Genomic DNA, 22907 nt, shown 5'->3' with positions numbered 1-22907 from the left:
CCGGAGAAGCAGCCATCCCAGCAGGTGACTGCAAATTTCTTCATAGATCCCTCACTCAACGTAGACAGGGATCCGATAACAAATAGAAGGACCTGCAATCAAGGCAGTGTTGTAACCATGAGAGCAAGTGAAACTATGCTAGGTGTAGCAGGGTGAAACCAGGAAGCCAACCAGGACTTATTGAACAAAGGAGAAATAACACCTTTGTATCCCAGGCATGAGAAAAATTCATAACCATCCTCAAGGACACTGGAATCTCCAATAACTACAAATGTTAAAAGTTGAAGAAATGCAACTTGAATGCACAACAATGATCACAGTATTGATGAAAGGCCTTACTCACAAATACTTTAAAGGTATCCTTAATTAAATTTATATGCAAAATGAATTAGCAGTGATAGGCAAACCATTGCAGGAGTTCAACCTATCATTGCATAATGACTTAGTAGGTTTTAGGTCTTTTGTCCTGAGGGTCCAGAGCAGTCAACAGAGACTGGGAAACTGAGGGAATCAGCAAATGGTTTTTAAAAATCCCTAAAATTCGACAGGGAACGAAAGGGCACAAGAAGATGAAAGAGGTTTGATTTATAAAAATAACCCCAATAAGTTGAAAGGGAAGTTGGGGAGTTGCATTACTGGTAAGGAAGTATCTCACAGCTGTACTGAGGGTGGATACAACATGATTCAAGGCAATATGGGTAGAACTCAGGAATAAGGAAGGTGAAATCACAAAGCTGGGGATATACTACAGGCTTCCCAACAGCCAGTGGGAGATAGAGGAGAGAATATTTAGACAAATTTTGGAAAGATGTAACAACAGCAGCGTTGTTGTGATGGGTGATTTTAACTTCCTCTATATTGACTGGGACTGACTACATGCTAGGTGCTTGGATGAGGCAAAATTTGTAAGGTCCATCCAGGAGGGTTTTTTGACACAGTATGTGAACAGTCCAACCAGGGAAGGGGTTATACTGGACTTCGTCTTTGGAAATGGGCCTGGCCAGACGAGCGAAGATTCAGTGTGGGCGCATTTTGGAAGTAGTGACCATAGTTCTCTGGATAGGGATAACAGCAATGCTTGGATGAAGGTGTTAAATTGGGGGAAGATAACTTACAACAATATTAGGCAGGAAGTGAAGAATATTGATTGGAGGCAGTTGTTTGAGGGTAAATCCACATCAGACATATGGGAGTATTTCAAATGGAGTTGATAACAGTTCAGGAGTGGCACGTTCCTGTGAGAATGAAGAATAGGCATGGCAAGTATGTGAACCTTGTATGACCAAGGTGCTATGACCTTTGATAAACCCCACTTTTCTACTTGCTATTTTATTTACTTCGAAAAGTGTGACAAAATACAGAAGTACAGTGGACAAAATAGGCAAGACAATGGAGTTAAGGCAATTAGATCAGCCATGAACTTATTGAATGATGGAGCAGGGTCGAGACCAAATAGCTCATTTATTTTTCTAAAATATTTTTGAATGATAATAAGGTGAGAAGAATATTTGAGGTGCATTCTGAATTTTAAAATTGATAGTATGTAAAAAATGATCAGAATTAATTAAATTGTGCAAGCAGAGTACGATAGAGCACCATGTAAAAAGACCAAACATCTGAACAATCCTTTTAAAAAACTTATAACTCATTCTAGTTTAGTTCTGCTTCTGCAAATACATCATTGTCATAATGCTCAGTGACAGTGTGAGGCTATCAGATGATAAGAACATCCTGGAAAGTAATTTTCACTTGTATTGAAACTTGAAAGGGTTCAGAAAAGATTTACAAGGATGTTGCCAGGGTTGGAGGATCTGAGCTACAGGGAGAGGCTGAACAGGCTGGGGCTGTTTTCCTTGGAGCGTTGGAGGCTGAGGGGTGACCTTATAGAGGTTTAATTGCAACATTTAAGAGGCATTTGGATGAGTATATGAATAGGAAGGGTTTGGAGGGATATGGGCCAGGTGCTGGCAGGTGGGACTAGATTGGGTTGGCATGTCTGGTCGACATGGACGGGTTGGACCGAAGGGTCTGTTTCCATGCTGTACATCTCTATGACTCTATGACTCTATGTATTTGAATCCATGGAGTGAAATTTGTTTCATTGATATGAATTTGGAGACTGGAGATTAGGATGTGCATAATCACTAAAGTGCCTCAAGAAGCTTGGAAAGTCCAGTAACTCTATAAAACTTTATTTCCAACTTGTTTGCTTGGCCGGGTCAAACATTATAATAAAATGGTGCAGCCGAGAGAACCGGGCATTTGTGATTTGCCTATTGTTGATACACACAGCAAATTGACTTCGATGATGCAAGTCTTAGGAGAGTTAATGGCCTAGTGGTATTATCATTGGACTATTAATCCAGAGACCTGGTAATGTCCTGATAATCTGGGTTTACATCTTGCCAGATGGATGGTGACATTTGAATTCAATAAAAATCTTGAATTACGAATCTAATTACGAATCCATTGTTGATTTCAGAATATCCCGTCAGCTTCATTAATGTCCTTCAGGGAAGGAAAATTGCCATCCTTACCTGGTCTGGACCACATGTGACTCCAGACCCACAACAATTTGTCTGGGCAATAAATGCTGGTGTGGCCAGCAACACTCTCATGGTGTGAATGAATTTTTAAAAAGTGATTTCTGAATGAGAGTCTCTCAAACATTTTGAGATTTCATGACCTCTTCAACTATGAGCATCAATTTTACTTCTAAATGACTCTGGAGCTCTGGCTGTGGCAGTAATTACATTTCTCCAAGTCTTTTGGGCTTAGCTGAATCTCAGATTTCTGCCAAAGGCATCTCCAGTGACTGTGGAAATAAGTTGACCCAGGATTCCATGGTGGAAATCTCTCTCCTGTCCATACACGGGCACTCATTCATTGTCATTATAACTACGGATTTTGAATGAATTAAAACATCCAATATCTTTATTGTGTTACTAATAGTTTCTTTTTTCTTCCAAATCCAGGATATTTAAATACACCAGTCTGAGCATCATTCCAAGTGGAGCATTCTCTGGACTCAGGAACGTAACAAGCATGTATGTAATCAATCAGTGTATGCAATGTTTTGGGAATTTGTTTGTTACTCTGCCTGCAAAATTTAAAATAAACTGCAATAGAGGGCAAATATAGTGGGAAAACCTTGACAATGAATAATCAGGATAATCCAGCAACTATCACCATCTTTTATTTTGGCAACTCATGAAAGGTAATGGGGTATCTAAAGAATATGTGAGTCAGAAGTAAGGAAGGTGAGCTATCTTTTTGATTGGTGGTCTCAGTGGGAAAGGGGCAATGTCCATTGATAAACCCCACTTTTCTATTTGCTATTTTATTTACTTCGGAAAGTGTGAATCCTGCTACCATGCAAGTATCCACACCAACCATATTATCGAATTCAATTAAGCTTTCAATTAATTCAGTTGACACTTTACATATGGTAGATAAGCTGCCTGTCTCTGTGTTGTGGGAATGAGCTCATGGATGGGTGGGAAGATGATAAGCACTCCACTCTCCATATATTACATTCTCACCCCCACCCAAAACCCACCCAGCAGGAACATGCATTATCCAGCCCCGATCCAAACTAATGACCTAGTCGTGGGTGCACAGGGCAAAATTTCAACACTTAGAAATGACCAAACAATTGTTGCAACCTCTGAGGAGGTAGTGATAGAATTAAAGAGGACATAGAAAGGTTGATTGAATGAGGCAGATGGATAGCAGATTAAATTTAATCAGCAAAGTATGAAATAATGTGTTTTGGCAGTAAGAATAAAGAAAGGTATAGCAAAATAAAAGGATACAATTCTGGCAAGGCAGGTTGAGAATCTGGTGGAGAATGCAAACAGGATCTTAGATGCTATAAATAGAGTTTAAAAGCAAGAATGTCATGGTAACTGTAATAAAGCATTGGTTCAGCCTCAACTAAAGTATTGCGTTTGAGCTCTGGATAGATTTGGAAGGTTATGAAAGCATCATAAAGAGTGAAGAAAAGATTCATAAGAATGGCTCCTCAGTTGATAGAGTTCAGTTCTGTGAATAGATTGGAGTTCAGTTCTGTAGATAGTTTGGGGAAATTGGAGATGTTCTCCTCAGAAAAAACTAAAAGGAGATTAAATAAAAGTGTTCAGAATCATGAAGAGCTTACTCATAATAGATAAGAAGAAACTGTCTCAAAGTTGGAGTGGTCACGAACAACAGGATATTAAAAGTCAATGGGAAAAGAACCTAAGGCAACACTCAGGCAAACTCTTATGAAGCGAATGATTCGGATCTGAAATGCATTACCTGAGTGTGCGGTGGATCTCGATTCAAAAGCGAATTGGTAGTTATTTAAATAGAGAGAAGAAATAAGGCAAAGAGGAAGGGCTGGGAGAGTGGGACGAGCTAACTTGTTCTTGCAGAGAGACAGCATTGCTATGATGGTCCAAATTGTCTCTCTCTGTAATTTTTCAATGATTCTATGAAATCTAATTGTACTTTGCTTCCCCCAAACCTTCAATCTGATTTTGCTAAGTTTAAAACCATTGTCAGAAAGGTAAAATTTTGGAGAGCTTTTCTGATACAGAAGATTGCATGGCAAATAATACAAGAAACAGTGTCCACAATAGTTTTCTAAAATAATATAATATTTGAAGAAGATCTTTTAAAAGAGTTGGGAAAGAGCAGGGGAGTGTGATCAAGTGTTTAGATTAGAGTGGTGCTGGAAAAGCACAGTAGTTCAGGCAGCATCCGAGGAGCAGTAAAATCGATGTTTCGGGCAAAAGCCCTTCATCAGGAATGTGCAAACTCCACACAGACAGTCACCTGAAGCGGGAATTTAACCTGGGTCTCTGGCACCGTGAGGCAGCAGTGCTAACCACTGTGCCACCGTGCTGCCCACATAAATTACGCATAATTGATCAAGTGTGACCAAATGGGTATCATGGTGATTTAATATTGGTGAGATGAGTCAGGGAGTGATGTTACATTCTGTAACATAATATCCTTTGTTTCTATAAAATTTCAATGTAACATATGTTCTCCATAAAAATGAAAACAAAGATTTAATGGTGTAAATTTCCATTTCTAAACCACTATGACTGCATGAAAGCAACTTGTATTATAATGGTTAGAATACTCAACATGTTCATTGCCAAAACAATGCTGGCAAATGTGTAATTACACACAGTTCTGAAGCTATTCTTATCTTTATTGAAGTCATGGAATCTTAGCTAAAAATGATGAGTAAATTTACTTTAAGGCTCATTCTACTATAATTGAAATGAAAAGAAAATTATGTAAAACCTGTTAAAGAAATGAATACAACCCTGCTAGATTGCGATATTGACAATTACTGATAAGTAAATGATTGCTTTTGGGATGGATTATCACAGAAGCACTTTCACAAGGTCCTTGAAAGCTTCAGAGTTTTTCTGAGGTCTTCAAATAATCCAAAGGTTCAAATTCTGAGATTAGTTCAGGAATTGAATTGAGCCAAATAATTGACAAGTGGAACAATATTTGAAAATGATATTTTGAAGAATGTGATCAATTATGTGTAAGATATGTGGGCGGCACGGTGGCACAGTGATTAGCACTGCTGCCTCACGGCGCCAGAGACCCGGGTTCATTTGGCGCCTCAAGCGACTGTCTGTGTAGAGTTTGCACATTCTCCCCGTGTCTGCGTGGGTTTCTTCCGGGTGCTCCAGTTTCCTCCCACAATCCAAAAATGTGCAGGTTAGGTGAATTGGCCATGCTAAATTACCTGTAGCGTTAGATGAAGGGGTAAATGTAGGGGAATGGGTCTGGGTGAGTTGCGCTTCGATGGGTCGGTATGGACTTGTTGGGCCGATGGGTCTGTTTCCACACTGTAAGTAATCTAATCTAATCGATATGATCATGGCTCCTCCAACCAGAAAATTTCAACCCAGAAAACTTAGGGTCAGAAACAGATTCCATCCCATTTTCCAGTCCTAGAATCAGATATTCCTAGAAGGCTGGTCCTGGAATTTCAAATCTGTAGTTGATCAGCGAGAGTGCTATTTAACTGTAACTGAGTCACAAAATATCTTAGTCATCAGAAGTAATCTTAGTTTTTTTAATGACAACGTCAGTATTGTGTTGAATTTGTTACTTGGGTTTACACTATGAGACCTAATGAGTTCTTGTAATATATCTCACCAAACATGCCACATTGATTACCTTCCCACCACAATACATTATTCACTTTCGATTCTGCCCCATCTACCCCACTTCCTTCAGGAACAATTCAATACTCAGTAAATATCTGCGGAAACCACATGCATCTGCTTTGAATCTCTATGCTCAATGTATTTTCACACTATCCAACAGCAGTTCATGCCACATGAGGCTAAATGAGTTGAATCTGTACTGACAGTCTACTTCAACAGCCACAAGCAGGGCAACCATACATCCATATGGTATTATGTTCTGCTGAAAACCTTGGCCCTACTCAATGACGATCCCTAATATTTGACACACTGTGCCAGGGAGGTGCCATCCACTGATAGGAGCAATGCTGTATTATCTCCAGGTATAGACAACTTACATGCCTGTATGCTGTACACTCTGTAGGCCTGTGACCTGTACTATTCCTCTTCCACAACTCTGAATGGAGAGTGCTGCAGGCCCCTCCCTCAGAGGTTAAGTCATTTACTCTGCTAACTCCAAGTGTTACCATATCATTTTTTTGTCCATTGTAAGCTTTCCATTTCTAACATGATGGAAGGTTGCTCCCATCCTTAGCCTGACCATGTTGCTGAACCCTAGGTTTCCTTCCTAATGGACCATCCGACCAAGTCTACAGGCTTCACACTTCCCCAAGAACCCACCAAGTCCAATGATTCCCAGTGTCCAACATGGAGGTGACAAGTCGAATCTGTAAGGTACACATTTGGTTTTCTTGTCAGGTTTTCCTGACATCTTGCTTGTTCGATGAATCTGATACGATTGGAATCCAAATGTCAATGAGGTGAGTTGTAACAAACCTTCAGCAAACTTTAATCGTTGTCAATTGGCTTTTGAATGCTGCCTCGTGAGAATTCTGTTATTCCACTTGTGAGATTCATAAAGGTTGGAGCAAGATAATCTCAAGGTGGGCCTTGCCACATGTTTTCCAGCAATGAATAGGCAAGGTGGTCTACGGTTAATCAAGGGTTCGTTTGCTTTCAGTCAGGAAAAGTGGTAAAGTGTCCCAAATGAGTGAGCATGTAGCACAGAGGGGCTTTTTTTTTAGGGCAATGGGGCGAGTGAAAGCCAGTGGAGGAAGATGCCACATGCAATATTGTGATCTGACGTAATGTTCATGTTCATGTAATTACCTAATTCTTGTTTGTTATGACCAAAGAGGAAGGAGAGCATTGAATCTTTGAAGTCCATTCCAATAGTCACAACCTAAGTTTAAAAAAAAGTTTTACCCACTTAATACAGTCAATTATATTTACAAATCTATCCATTTCAGATAATAAATCCACCAACCGGGTTTCTTAAATAATAGTTCTATTATTCTTAAATAATTAATTATTTTTAAAAAAAACACCTTTCTTAGCCAGAAGATAAACTACAAATAAAATTTTGGGATAAGTAATTGTTAATTTGTGGGAAAAAGATTCAATATTAAAATTTCCAGATGGCTATATATGCTTGCTGGCATATATAGATAGATGTCACTTGCTGTTGTCACTCGGACCATTTCCAGAAGCAGTTTGTTTGGAAGATAGTTGCATCAGATTTCAAATTTTACTGCAAGCATTTTCTAAACCGATAGAAGAGAATATGATGGATGACTATTTTTAGCAGGCTACACACTGACTGAACACGAAAAAATAATCAAATGGCTGTAGCTCCTGAGAGCTCTCAACTCAGATGTGACTTCCAATAAACAAAGCTAAGCAGTTATCTTAAGACATGTGGCCATCAGGAGGTGTCTTTAGCAAAGTAATTTTTTGTAAGTATTTTTAAAAATGACCAAAGTGCTCTTTCAATGACCTTTTACAAAACCCTCATCCACATCTCAGTCTTTCAAGTAAATTTGAGTCCTCAAGTATTAATAATGAAAGAGCTTTCATAACATGTTTGAAAGCCACAATTGAATGCACCTCCAGCTATACTCTTACATAGTGCATTCTAGATCCTAAATAGTGTGCATTCCTCATACCAACATTGCTTCTTCCAGTCATCATCTACTCCCTACTCCTTCCACCAATGACAACAGTTTCCCTATCTAATCTGTCCAGATCCCTTATGGTTTTGAATACCTTTATCAAATCTCCTATCAGTTTTCTCTCAGAACAAAAGCTCAAAATTATCCTTGTAACTGAAGCTCCACATCTTGAAATCTGTTCTTCACCTTCTTTAATCCCTTCACATTTTTCCTAAAGTGTGATTCCTACACTTGTGGCAGAGCCAAAGTTGTATGCAGCTTTAATCATAACTTCCTTGCAGTTATACCACATTTCCTTTTTTCATATAGCCCAGGAACCCATGTCCTGAAGAAAAGGCACTTAAAAACAAAGTATCAATTTCACAAACATAATTCCATATCCAGGACTAGAATACAACTTTGCAGCTCCTAGATTCTAAGGTTGAAATCTAATATTGTGAAGACATAGACTGTCGTGTGGTAGCAAGTCTCTTCTGTATGAGTTGGGTTTGGAGCAGGGTGGTAATGATGTCTTACTGACAGCATTTAAACTATGCTTGTGAAACTCATAATTGACCTTAGAACAGCTTATAGTGGCAACAGCCAATGTGGGAAGTGTCCATTCTACATTGTATGGAGCATATGTAGGGTTTTATTATCATAGATCGGAGAGCCGAGGAGCTATTGTCAACGAATTTGCTTCATCTTTGTGACATTGTGAATTGATTCTGTACACAGAGCTCACAAAGAAATTGTCTGGAGATCTGAACATCATGGTTCAAGAATCCTTGATGTCTGGAAGCTCAGGCTAAGGAGTGAGGAGCTCTCGAGATATGAGCAGAGCTTGGCCTTACAACTTCATACATCGTTAGAACGTCAAAGTGTGCTCATCTCTCAAATGGATGTGTCTTAACTGGGTCTGGCAGTGAATAACATACCTGCACTGTTCAAATGTCTGCTGGAGTAAGCATACATTTGCCAAAGTAAAATGGTTATTTCCAGTGCTGTCTCACCCATGCCACTTGTCTACCCTCAGCATAATGAGTACTGCTTGCAGTTTTGGCTGCCCTGTTATGGGAAGGATATTATTAAGCTGGAGAAGGTTCAAAAGAGATTTACCAGGATGTTGCTGGGGATAGAGGGTTTGAGTTCTAAGGCGAAGCTGGATAGGCTAGGACTTATTTCACTGGAGTCTAGGAAGTTGAGGGGTGACCTTATAGAGGTTTATAAAATCATGAGGGGTAGAAATAAGGTGAATAGCAGGTGTCTTTTCCTTACAATAGGGATTTCAAGGCTGGTGGACATATTTTTAAGGTGAGAGGAGAAGGATTTAAAAAAGACATGAGGAAAACTTTTTTTTTGAAAACACAGAAAGTAGTTCATGTGTGGCATGAACTTCCAAAGGAAGTGGTGGATGCAAGTACAGTTACAATGTCTAAAAGGTGTTTTAGATAACTGCATGAATAAGAAATGTTTGGAGGGCTATGTGTCAAGTACAGGCAGGTGGGACTAGTTTAGTTTTGGATTATGGTTGGCATGGGCTTGTTCGACTGAAAGGTCTATTTCTGTACTAGATGACTCTTCTGAGTCTATGTTCTTCCTTTCCTTCCCACTATGTCTAAATGGAATACAACTTCTAGGCTGAAGTAGTGGGAGTCTACCCTGTTGACTTGGATAAACATCTGTGCCCAGTCTCTCCTAACCAGAGCCAACATCACCTTCCTCAGCTTAAACGTCTGTTGACTTTACAAATCACAGGCAGGGTTGAGGTGGAAGTGCTGAGCAAATGTTCGGAAGCGAAGCTTCAGGCTATCTGGTAATGGTTGCTCCTCTGCATAATTTGTCTACTGGCACCAAGCTGCTTTACTGAGAGGAAGGGACATGTGGAGTGAGGACAAGGAATCCTGCCCCATCTTGCCGTACCATTGATGATGAGCAATGGAGTGCTGAGTCTCCATGACTGCTGCCAACCTATCCATGGAAACAATCAGACGCAAGATTGCCAGCGCCAACGTGGTACTGCTATGACATTGAACGTGTGTACTGTACCTTTAAGAGAGTGAATGCTGTTTTGCACTGAGAGCTTACAAGCACCTGTCATATGACTAATTAGCTGTCCCAGAGTATACTGGAAAACTGAAATATGTAAAATTTGGCTGTGAAATAAATAACTGAATTGGTTGCTGTTTTGACAATAATTCAAATTTAACCAATCAGTTTAAATTATGTCCCATGATACTAAAACCCAATCGATTTTGAATTTATTATTTTGCCAACATCGAACCAATGAGACGATCTGATGTTGGGGGTATAAAAAAGCAGGCAGCTGGTAACTCAGACAGAGTAACTGCCATCGACAGAATAACTGCCATTGAAACACTCTGTATGAAAGATACCTTTTCATATGGAACATCTTCACAGCAAAAAGAAAGAAGATGACTCAGAGAGATTTTCAGCCAAAATAGGAGAGACACCGATGGAAACAGTTGCTGTATGGTTTTGAAATTAAGCTGATGTAATTTTAATAAGAGTTTTATTGTAACAGTATATTGTTATAGAGTTGGAGGCAGATAATAAGCAGTTAAGAGAAGGGGGGAGGTTTAGAGTTATGTGTGGCTGTTGTTTAATGTTCACTTTTAGAGTTAAAGAATAAATTGATATTATTTTTGATCAACAGTGGAATTTGGTATTCTGTCATTATTTTAGCAGCTTACAAGGCAAATTGAGCTTTTCTGGGTGTTTAGTTTAATTAACAGATGGGGTTCATTGCCATGTTGCAACAGTACTGATAATGTTTGTGGACTCCTCTGTCCTTCTGTTCAGTCCTCTAACAACCTGTGACAGAGCTCCCTTTTGACCCTGTGTCTGTCTGCACATTTTGTCGGCTACAGAGACACACCAGTGAGATGCTGCCACTGGATTATGCTCCTGATTCTAATCTAGAAAGAGAACAAACCACGGTGAAAGTCTTTGAGCTCCTGGAGGGTACAGTAAAAGCCTTATCGTTATATCCTTGACTCAGGAGCTGGAGAAAGGGCCAAGCGCCCAGCCAGGAGAAGCACCAGAGCTTGTGATTGCCAACCCTGCCCACCACCATGTACTGTAACCATTCAGCCGTAAACAACTTACCATCAACTTATGGACGTCTTTCTAGTTCTTGCTTAATTCTCACAAAACAAAAAAAAAAATAAAGTTTGAAGTTTGGTAAATGACTAGATAAGTTCTGAAGGTTACAAGAAACCTCTAACTTTTAGTAGAAGAGCTGAAAAGACGAATTACTGTCATTAAAATTGACATTTACATGGTGTTAATAGAAGCAGCATAGGAAAGGAGAGGGAAAATTGGCTTTTCAATCTATAAACCAGCATTTCTATGAGACCAGTTACGTACAATCTGTCCAACTGAAGATTCTTTTCTAAATCAATTGAATCTGTGAAGGTCAGGATCTTCATAAATCCTCTCTGATCTTACAGATAATCATGCAATTTTCCAGAATAAATATTCCACATCTGAGGATTCACTTTGTTGCCTTCCAAAGATCATCTTCCAATCCCGGCAACACAGAAACCAAGATACTCAACTTATTTCTACGTCTTTCCCTGTTACACCGATTTCTGCTGCAACTCGATTTATGTTCTTACAATAGAAAATACAGATTTTAGAAGATTTTTCAAAAATCTTTTTTTTCTGCTGCATTGTAGAAATGTCAGCTTAAATAATTTTATATCACACACTTTAGCAGCTATTGGACAGGTTTATTTTATAATCAGCAAAAAGAGAGGAAAAATCTGCTTCTCTTTAATCAGGATGACACAAAGGCTTTCAAAAGATAGAACACCTGGTGCTTCCCAAGCTTCAGTCGAGGTCAAATATGCATGAGGAAAGCAAAGTCCTTGGATTTTTATTAACAGTTTATGAGCACAAATACTGTGCTTTACAAAGGCTAACTTCAATTTTCTGAACATGATTGCCGTATTCAGATTCCAAACTTTGGTGCATTATATGCTCAATTTGGCAATAAATTATTATATCATTAAAATATACATTTACAAACAAAGTCAGAAACAGCCATACATTTCCAGCAGCACATCTGAAAAAAAGTCAGATTCTATTAAGAACAGTAATAATGCACGTAAGTAGCTTTAATAGAATCGTAGGGTCGTACAGCATGGAAACCCTTCGGTCCAACCAGTCCATGACGAACATAATCCCAAACAAAACTAGTCCCAGCTGTAACAGTAACCGCATCCACCACTTCTCCAGGATGTTCATTTCACACGTGAACCACTCCCTATGTAAAAAAATTGCTGTTGTGTCTTTTTAAAATCTCTCTCTTCTCAGTTTAAAAATGTGCCCCCTCATCCCTCTTTAAAAGCTTTTTATGTCAGAGCAACTAGTCAAGTCATTGACGTCAGAATATTTTCAAATAATTTTTTTTCTTTATTAATTATTTTGGGTGCTGCTGCCACAATGTTCCAGCTGATTATCAAAAGGTAACTATGGACCATGAATTTTGTACTGTCTGTCTGGATTTTCCCAATCTCTGTTAATATCAGATGTTCTGAAAGAACAAGTTCTGTAATTAGCATCTGGGCGCTTAGATTACGTCAAATTACATAAAACGTACTGCACAGAAGGCGGCCATTCAGTGCAGTATGTGTCACATGAGTTTTCTCTCATAGCTGTTCATCTTATCACATCAGCACAATCACGGAGCATGGAAATGGTTGTTTTTCAGACTGGAGGAGATTTGTGATATTCTTCAAGGTTTGTGTTAGGACTGCTACTTAAAAAATGTATTTTTAAATAACAGAAATCAAAGTCTAAATGTCCAAATTTGCCAATGATACCAAACTTGAAGATGTCACAAAAAGTGCAAAGGATACCTAATCAGCTCTAACAGGAAATACAGATAGGCAAGCAAGTAGCAGAGAAAATAACAGGAAGGTGAGTGAAATGGCACACGGTAGCAGACAGAAAAGAGCAGAAAACAACTAAATGGCCATATTGCCAAAAAAATTGTCAAGAGTCAAGGAACCTGGTGGTTCATGTGCATAGATCTTTAAAATGTGGCAGAGAAAATAATCAGCAAAGCATTTGGGATCTTAGGCTTTACAACCAGAGGATCGGAGCATGAAAACAAGGAGGCTGTGCTGACCCTGTATTTTCTTCAGCTTCAGCAGGACAGTAGGACAGAGGGATGACTTTCATCCACTCTGGAGTTGTAGGTCCTGAGGTGACTAAGTAGTTCATTGCTGGATCTGCACTCTGCTTTAGGCAGGGCAAGTGAGGCTTGAGGCAGGTAAGTACAATGCTTGGGTCTTTACATGTTCCTTTTGCTATTTGCACTTGATCTTTACCTGGACCTGTCAGAGACACTTTGAAATGGTTTGCACTTTCATGAAGGCTTCATCACTCATGTAGGGCAATCTTCAGCAACAGATTCCCAAAATTTAGTGGAAGTGTTGCAATATTTCAGGGAGGTTTGGAGGATAGCTTGAAGTATATCCACGACCCTCCTGGTAATGGCTTGCAATGACGAAGCTTGCAGTAGTTGAATATGTTTTGGAAACTTTGCATGAGGCATACAGACAACGTGACTCACTCAACACAGGCTGACTAACAATAACCAGTGCCTTGAAGTGGAGGACGTTGGCCTGAGAGAAGGTAATGATATTGGAACACCTATTCTGCAGTTGGATGTGCAGGATTTAACAGGGCTGCCCAGTGCGAATATATTTTCCAAGAATTTGAGGTATTACTTTCCATGTCCTCGCTGCATGCAAAAGGACAGGTCCTGTTCTCAAGTCCTGTAGATAGAGCTTGGTGCCAGATTTGAGGCCTTTGTTATTGATCACTGTTTTTCAAATGGTCAAAGGCTTCAGATGGCATCCCAGAGGCAATGTTGTGTCCCCTCATCAGTGTCTTCCCTCCCTGAGAGCAGGCTGGTAGAGGTACCTTGCCTCCTAGATGTTTAGTTTAAGGCTTATCCTTTCAAATGCCTCCATGAATGCACCAGTGATAGGCCGGAGTTTGACCTGGCAGTGTGCACACATGCAGGGATCATCTATATACTGTAGCTTATTGAAGCAAATATCTGGAGCAAGGGTGTTGTGAGGTATTGTATTTGTCTCTTTGATGAAATAAGGGGTTCGCTATGAGCAGACCACACTATCGGCAGTTTTTCAGTGGAAGGGCTTCATTGGTGTTTGCATTCCCTATATTTTCCTTGCCAATCACACCTTTCCACAGGATTGGGCCCCTCACGGCTCGGGAATTGAAATCACCAAAGAGAAGGAACGCATCCCTCTTTGAGACAGAGGCCAAGGACTGATCAATGTTGGAGTAGGATGTTTCTTTGGGCTCAGTTATTGTGTTAAGTTGGTGTGTATGTACTGGTGACTGTGTGTGGTCTTCCAAGGTTAGAACAAAGAACAAAGAACAACACAGCACAGGAACAGGCCCTTCAGCCCTCCAAGCCTGTACTGACGCAGGTGAACAAAAGGTTCATGAAATGTTTGTTTATCTCTGGTTTTCAAATGCTTTATCATATCTTTTATATTAAGCTGTAGCATTTCCCCCACGGATCATGTTCGACTAATTGGACAGTAATTTTGTCTTCTCTCTCTCCCTTTTTAATTACTGGGTTTACATCCATCATCCTCTTATCTATAGGAATTGTTCCAGAGTTGATAAAATTTTGGAAGATGACCACCAATGCATCCAATATTTCCAGGGCCACTTCCCTTTATACTCTGAGTTGTAGATTATGAGGCCTGGTGATTTGTCTGCCTTTAACTCCTTAGTTTCCCCTGTACCATTTTCTTAAATTACTGATTTATTTCACTTCTGCCTTCGCACAGCACCCTTGATTTACTCACATTTCTGGGAGGTTCTTTGTTCCATACTTCATGTAGGTGTTCAGTTCTTATGCCATTTCTTTGACCCCCTGGGTTTTTAAAAGAAAAAACAAGGTTAGGTTGGAGAACCAAGTACTGTTCTGCATGGACAAAGCAGGAGGGTGAATTTGTTCGAGTGTGTAAGGACTGGATACCTTTACATGAATTAGGTAGAGTTATAGAGGTTAACAGAATGGAAACAGGCCTTTAGTGCAACTTGTCCATGCCACCAGTTTTCATAATTAGTCTAATCCCATTTGCCTATTTTCATTTCATATCCCTTTATACCTATCCTATCCCTGTACTCCCCTCCACCAATATGTCTGGCAACCTATTCCAGACAGTCACTACCCTCTGTGTAAGAAAATTATCCTTCTGGAATCTTTTGTATCTCTCCCCTTTCAACTTAAATCTTTGCCCTGTAGTTTTTGACTGTCCCACCATGGGGAAAAGCCATTGACTATTTACCTTATCAGTGCCTCTCATGATTCTATAGATCTCTGTAAGGTCACCTCTGTCTCCTATGCTCCAGAGAAAAAACTCCCAGCCTATTCAGCCTCTCCTTATTTACTAGAATGTCACCTGGACATTCTAGTAAATAAAGTGCTCCCTGGAGCATAGGAGACTGAGGGGTGATATTGTAAAGGTCTATAACATGGCCGGGGTGGGGGGGGTTGGAATGACGGTGGGAGTATGTATAAAAAATCCTTTTTACAGAGCAAGATGACAACTGAGGATGATGGAAGCAGGAATTTAAAAAATGTTCATAAAATAAAATTGGATCGGCAATTGAGCAAAATACATTTACAATAATAGAGATCAGAGAAAGGTGTTTGATTTGATTGTTCTACATTGAACAGGTGTACAATTGGTACACTAAATGACCTTTTTCTGTACCATAATGGCACCATTGCTTTATTATGTGATATTTGTAACACAGTAGATCATTTGACCTAAATAGTCTATAATCACGTTTTTGATCTGCACAAACTTCACTTTTCTTCATCTCATCAACAAACTCTTCTATTTCCGCCTCATTAGTTACCTAGTTATCGAAATAAGTCCCCATAATGGAGGTGCCCATGCTGCTAGAAAGCACCTTAACTTCAGAGTTATCCATAAAGAATTAGTTCCTTTAGTAAATTAACAGAGGGAGAGAAGACTTATTAGCAAAAGGAGAGGAAGTAAGAAATCAGAGTGAAATTAAAATGGTTTTAAAAATGTATCTCTAAGCTCCTTGCACACAATCCCATCATTTCTAACAATTGTACCCAACAGTGTTTCCATTACTGGCCAAATGGTATTTAGGTGGTCAGGGGAATAATACTCAATTTGGAAGGACAGGAAACCTGCGGGCTGAAGTTTGACATCAGCACAGAAAGTTTACATGGACAGTTCCTATTCTGGGGTACGTCCATGTTTTTACTTCGGCCACACTGCATGCTGTTCCTCCATTTCTATTTTTCTTTCCATTTTAGGCTGTAAAGGGATAGTAAGAGTGATTTCACATAACAAATACAAGCTGTTTGTGGCTCAGTCTGGACTTGAAGTTGGAGAGAAACATAGTTCAAGGCTTTACTATAGAAGTGTGACCCATAGTTCTTGCAAGATTACAAGTGAAGAACAAAGGTGTATCATTCTGCAGAACATCTTTACAAGCAAAATGTGTAAATCTAGAGGAATAAGATCTCCGATTACTTTTCATACCCTAAAGCTTTGCAATGACTTTCTGGTCTCAGCCAAACGCTTGATCAGATTTTGTCTCATTCAGTTGTTGGCTGATATTTTGCAACTTTGGATCTGACAGTCTTGAAGAGGGTCAATTGAAAGCTGCAGGTGAAGCAAGTGGGATGGACAGATTAGAGATTGACAGGCAATTAACTCTATAGACGGAATGCCTAAAATACCATTAACGTCATGTAGTCTGGAGCTGGGTTCATCAGTGAAGAGAAACTAAGAGGAAGGAGGTCGGAGTTGAAATCATCTACACAGCAGCAAATCCCATGTCGAACTGCAAGAAGAGAGAGAAACCTTTGGATGAGTCAAGGCTAGAGAGGGGAGCACAAATAGGCACCAGTACAAAAGAAGGTGGCACTCAGTAGCAAGGGAATGCTGGCTGAGCATGAACTAATTATAGTCAGAGGGGCATTGTTAAAGACTGTACCTCATGAAAGAGCATTGCAGAGCTTTGTGCTGGGATGGTAGATGAGTTCCAGTGGCTTTGGTGATCACCTGATGCCAGATCGCTTGGACCTTTTTTTTTCCTCTATGGCTCCAGTTCGTTTCTGGGGCCCCACTGGAAGTGAGTGTGGCAGCTCCCAGAGCCTCATATTACTGCATCAAGATGGTGACTGATACCTTCTTCAGCAGCCACTCCTCCTCCCTTGCAAGGTTAATTTTCACATCCCTGCTGACCGGAGATGAATGGCGACTTTATGAAAATTCCAAGCAAACTGCAATGCCTCTCATCTGGAGGCTGTTGTCTGAGCTGGTGACAAAGCAGTGGCATGCAGGACTGGGAGAACTTCCAGCCAGCATTCATAACTGGTTTACTTGACCTGACTCTCCTGAACAGTCAAGATTAGAGTGGTGCTGGAAAAGCACAGCAGGTCAGACAGCATCCGAGGAGCAGGAAAATCAATGTTTCATGAGGATTCCCAATGAAGGGCTCCTGCCCGAAACATCGATTTTCCTGCTCCTTGGATGCTGCCTGACCTGCTGTGCTTTTCCAGCATCATTCTAATCTTGACTCTGATCTCCAGCATTTGCAGACCTCACTTTTGCCTCTCCTGAACAGTCACCAGTCTTACTGGTGGAGGTGGCATTCAGAGGAGGGCAGAAAAGAGCATCACTCATGACTTTCCTGGATACCTGTTCTACCTGAGCTAAGGCACAGATAATATCTGAAACTCCAGATCTTCATGTCCTTCACAATAAATTGCTCATATTTACTGGCTTACCAGAGACCTCTAGATACATGACACTGTAGTGTAAGGGTTAAGTCTGACATAGTCATATGTTCAGGAGACAATATACAGTGATATGCTAAGGAGATAATATACATCATTAAATAATGCAATGTCCAAACCTTGTTCTCTTGTAGTCTTGTGGCATAGCCTGGATCAGGCTTCCACTCCCTGCATGCCATCAGCCTTGGCAGCAGAGCTTTTCATGGCTGGTGTATTGTTACCAGGTTGCAACCTTGAATCTCAGTACAGATCTACACCAAAGTAAATAATATCTGTACTGGCAGAAGATGCGGGCAAGGATTTGACACTGCACCCTCTGAGGCAGTCTCCTCAGAAGTGGACAGTGATCCCTAGAGATTAAAACTCTGTGCTTTTGCAGTTAGCTTCTTCTATGGAAAACACTGAAGGAATGAAAGCTTTTGTTTTTCCAAATAGCCTCCTCGTCACAGCCAATTTCAGAATGATATGCATATATTGGAAGAACAGGGATAGACCATTTCTCATATTTGTCCAAGCTCTGACATCCTTACCCACACACCTGCTTCACCGTTGAGCTCACCAGGTTGTCCTGCTAGTTCTTCCATAGTGATCAGAATTGGAATTTCTTTGCAGACAGACTAGAACATTGTGCTGCACATGGAAAGTCAGTACAACTAAAACCAATTTATTCTGGCATGTACATGTATATAAAATAATCACAAGTGAATGCCATTATACCCCTCCCTCCTTAATGAATATATTAGCCTTAAAAAATTTCATACAATTTATATATATCTTATTTTCTATCTCTTTACAAATACAACTTAAACACTTATGTCCTATTCATAAAAGGATACCTCTTTTCTTGACTCTCTAATTGGGGAAAGACCTTGATTGTCTTTAAGACTGAAGTTCAGTAACTAGCACTGATGATGGTGGTCCCTATTATAAGGGATGCCTGTCTGACTGACTTGAGCCTGAATTGGTAAGGCACAACTTCCATTTGAAGAACTAAACATATATGTTAACAATTTGTATTGGTATACTGCTCCATTTGAAGCAGAATGATGTAGTGACAGGCTTGTGGTATTGCAGCCATGTTCTCTGAACATTATTCCCATGGCTGCTAACCTCTTCTCCAACCTCTGACCAGTGGTAAAGTGGCAATACTTTAAAGATGGCATCAGCTGAAAATACTGCTGTGATCTTTTGTTCCTGCCTCTGACTGATGAATGTTAATGATACTTACCAGAGATAAACTGGCCAGCCAGCAGTAGAAACTGCACCACTAGTCCAATTAGTCTGTCCTGCTTTCCCTCTCTCCACTATCATAAAAAGAATCTAGCCACGATTATTCATTTCTTAATTCTGCATGTTAGATATGCAGATTTTTTAAAAAAAAAACAGCATTTGCATTAAATTAAGGGTTGAAATAACATACTTTACCTGGTATTTATTAACCTCTAGGAGACAAACATTTATTGTATTGAGCAGATCTTTGGAATCAGTGTGGAAGCATTTTCCAATATCTGCAGTATATCCTTTGTTTTACAAATGTTTGTCACCTTTCAGATGAGGAAGCGTTCAATTAATTCTTGCTGTAGTTGTCTGAGAATAGGTCCTACCTCTCCCCTGCCCAGAAAGTGCTTTGGAAAATAGCATGTGTTTCATCCTGATGAGATTTGATGAACAGAATTATTCTAAACAGAACATTTAGGTTACAGCCTCAGATAGCAACAAACACACATGACACTGATCTTCAGCATCAAAAGATTGATATGTAAGAAAAATAAAAAGGAAACTGAAATCAAAAGAGTTTGAAGTACCCAATAAAATGCACTTAAACAAAAAAAAAAATGTGTATGGAATAAAATAGCCAGTTTTAGTTTGGAGAAATTATTTGGCTTAAGGACAGAAAAAAAAACAAGTTTAGTGAATGGCTGCTTTGCTTTAAAAGGTGGTAGAAGTGTTTTTTTTTCCCCCCAAAGGTTGGTGCTTGAAGCTTCCTGGGTAAATAACTAATTTGGATATTGGATCAGAGATAATGTTTGTTTCAAGTCTGTTGATAAGTTCAGTCTTTGGGTGCAGCAACCAATGAGGATAACACACATTGGGAGCTCCAGGACTTGTGAAGAGACTTGCAGAATAGACAAAAAGTTGGAAGATGGGATATTAGGCAGGGAGATAGAGGAACCTCAAGCCTGCTGTGCATAGATCTTTGAAAGTGACAAGACATTGAGAAAGTAACTGGAAACATGTATAGAATTAGGAAATGGTGGTGTTGAGAGCAAAAACTAGGAAATTATGTCAAAACATTTTAAAACACTGCTTTGGCCACAAGTTCTCTACCCAGTTGTCACAAGGCATAGAAAAGGTTTATCATAATTCTTTCAACAATGAGGGACTTTAGCTGCAATGTTAATTGAAGCAAGTGAGGTTGTCTTCTTCAGATAGAAAGATGGTCATAATTATGGAGAATTTAGATAACAGTGTCTAAACAAGAAAAAAAAATAGCTGATCATGTTTGGACTATAGGCTTAAGTTTTGGGCAAGCGATTCAGAGGGGCTAGAAAAATAACACTTTCATGCAACAAGTGGTAATGATTCAGAACTTGCAGTTGACAAGGATAGCATTGTATTCATACATTGCCTTTAAACAGTTCACCTTTAAAATATGTCATGTGCTACATATACATAACATTGTGTCTAAGTTCACCTGCTTTGGGTTAACAGTGTGCACAGACAAAAGTCACATGGTTGCTGTAATGACTGTTTTGTACATTATAATGTATTTTAGTGTTTTAAACAAACTATCCCACTTTTTCAGCACCCCACTCCAGCATCTGCCATTGTCACTTTCTCCTAACCCACTGAATTAATCAGTCACTGAAACATATTACCATTAATGTGGCTTAGTTGAGATTTGAACCCATCACAATAAAATAACAGGGGAAAATTAGATCTGCAAAAACAGGTAGATATTTGCAAGTCGCAAGTTGCAAATCACCTCACGAAACTGTCCTTTCAGAATTAATGGCCATAAATTATGCTGTAATAAAAGAACTATGGGGAAAACAAGACAGTGCAGGAGAGAGGTTGAAGAATTTGCATTCAACCAGGAATGGCTAATGGATGATCCATCTCAGCTGCCTTCTGAATTTCCCAACACCACAGATGACAGTTTTCATACAATTTGATTCACTCCATGTGATAACAAGAAATAGTTGAAGACTCTGCAACCACAAGGACTGAGTTCTGTCATTGTTCTGTGAGTAGCGTTGCAGATTCGTGGTTCAGCACTAGCTGCACCCATAAACAAGCTATTGCAGAGCAGCTGCAACATAGGCATCCATCCAGCAATGTGTAGAATTGTGAGAAAGTGTAGACTGCAGATGCTGGAGATCAGAGTCAGAAAGTGGGGTGCTGGAAAAGCACAATTGGTCAGGCAGCATCAGAGGAGAATGAATGTTTCGAGTGTAAGCTCTTCATCAGGAATGAGGAGCTGACATCTGTATTAGAACATAGAACAGTACAGCACAGAACAGGCCCTTCTGCCCACGATGTTGTGCCAAACATTTGTCCTATCCATGTACCTATCCAATTGCCGCTTAAAGGACACCAATGATTCTGACTCTGCCACTCCAACAGGCAGCGCATTCCATGCCCCCACCACTCTCTGGGTAAAGAACCTACCCCTGACATCCCCCTATATCTTCCACCCTTCACCTTAAATTTATGTCCCCTTGTAACACTCTGTTGTACCTGGGGGAAAAGTCTCTGACTGTCTACTCTATCTATTCTCCTGATCTTATAAACCTCTATCAAGTCACCCCTCATCCTTCGCCGTTCCAATGAGAAAAGGCTTAGCACTCTCAACCTATCCTCGTACGAGCTATTCTCCATTCTAGGCAACATCCTGGTAAATCTCCTTTGCACCCTCTCCAAAGCTTCCGCATCTTTCCTAAAATGAGGCGACCAGAACTGCACACAGTACTNNNNTCACGCCTCTTGAATTCAATCCCTCTGCTAATGAACGCTAATACACCATAGGCCTTCTTACAAGCTCTATCCACCTGAGTGGCAACTTTCAAAGATCTATGAACATAGACCCCAAGATCCCTCTGTTCCTCCACCTTACTAAGAACCCTACCGTTAACCCTGTATTCCGCATTCTTATTTGTCCTTCCAAAATGGACGAACCTCACACTTGACAGGGTTGAACTCCATCTGCCACGCCTCAGCCCAGCTCTGCATCATATCTAAGTCCCTTTGCAGCTGACAACAGCCCTCCTCGCTATCCACAACTCCACCAATCTTCAATCTGGCCAAAGTTCCCACTATCCCATGCCTCCTAACTTTCCGCATAAGCCGACCATGGGGAAACTTATCAAGTGCCTTACTAAAATCCATGTACACTACATCCACTGCTCTACCCTCATCCACATGCTTGGTCACCTCCTCAAAGAATTCAATAAGACTTGTAAGGCAAGGACTACCCCTCACAAATCTGTGCTGGCTGTCCCTAATCAAGCAGTGTCTTTCCAGATACTCATAAATCCTATCCCTCAGTACCCTTTTCATTACTTTGCCTACCACCCAAAGTAAGACTAACTGGCCTGTAATTCCCGGGGTTATTCCTAGTCCCTTTTTTGAACAGGGGCACAACATTCGCCACTCTCCAGTCCCCTGGCACTACCCCCATTGACAGTGAAGACGAAAAGATCATTGCCAACAGTTCTGCAATTTCCTCTCTTGCTTCCCACATAATCCTAGGATATATCCCGTCAGGCCCAGGGGACTTGTCTATCCTCAAGTTTTTCAAAATGCCCAACACATCTTCCTTCCTAACAAGTATCTCCTCTAGCTTACCAGTCCGTTTCATACTCTCCTCTTCAACAATACGGT

General features: G+C 40.2%; 1 protein-coding gene across 1 annotated transcript in view; it reads left to right on the top strand.

Annotated features, from left to right (window-relative positions):
* The first annotated feature begins 2981 nt into the window (after positions 1-2981).
* The window catches only part of LOC122552860 (follicle-stimulating hormone receptor-like), a 141920-nt gene continuing 121994 nt past the window's right edge, over positions 2982-22907 (top strand). The window contains exon 1 of the mRNA XM_043695907.1: positions 2982-3047. The gene's annotated coding sequence lies outside the window, so the exon portion shown is untranslated. The remainder of the gene's footprint in view (positions 3048-22907) is intronic.

This window comes from Chiloscyllium plagiosum, chromosome 9 (assembly GCF_004010195.1).
Source record: "Chiloscyllium plagiosum isolate BGI_BamShark_2017 chromosome 9, ASM401019v2, whole genome shotgun sequence".
Classification (NCBI taxonomy): Eukaryota; Metazoa; Chordata; class Chondrichthyes; order Orectolobiformes; family Hemiscylliidae; genus Chiloscyllium; species Chiloscyllium plagiosum.
Note: the sequence above shows the minus strand (reverse complement) of the source record. Positions and strands in the feature narration are given on the sequence as shown.